The following is a 474-nucleotide window of genomic DNA, read 5'->3' on the forward strand; positions in this document are numbered from 1 at the left end:
CAATATCAGAGATAGGAAGAAAGGTTAAAAAAGCAAGGTAAATCTTGATAAGACTATTATTTTGTTAAGGGGAAAATACACCCAATGATTAACCCTGGATTTCAAGAGAAAAATAAAAATTTAAGTACGTATGTTAAAGGTTTAAGAGTAACCATTTTATCAAGAGAAATAAAAAGCTCAACTTTCAAGTCACTAAAAGAAAAAAATATAGAATGAAGAAAATATATTAACCCAATAAGAGACAGGGAAGATGAGTTAGCTAAAACTAGACAAACAATTTATTATGGACTTAATGCTATGCGATTTGATACACATGAGTTTCAAGTTACATAAAAGATGAAATCATCTAAATTACTTAAGAATTGCTTTAGTGAATGACATTTAGGATTATTTAATCATTATTACTTAAAATAAAATCCACAAGAGACAGTCTTTAATTATTCTAAATCATACTTTTTAATATTGAATGTTTAT

This window comes from Loxodonta africana, chromosome 9 (genome assembly GCF_030014295.1).
Source record: "Loxodonta africana isolate mLoxAfr1 chromosome 9, mLoxAfr1.hap2, whole genome shotgun sequence".
Lineage (NCBI taxonomy): Eukaryota > Metazoa > Chordata > Mammalia > Proboscidea > Elephantidae > Loxodonta > Loxodonta africana.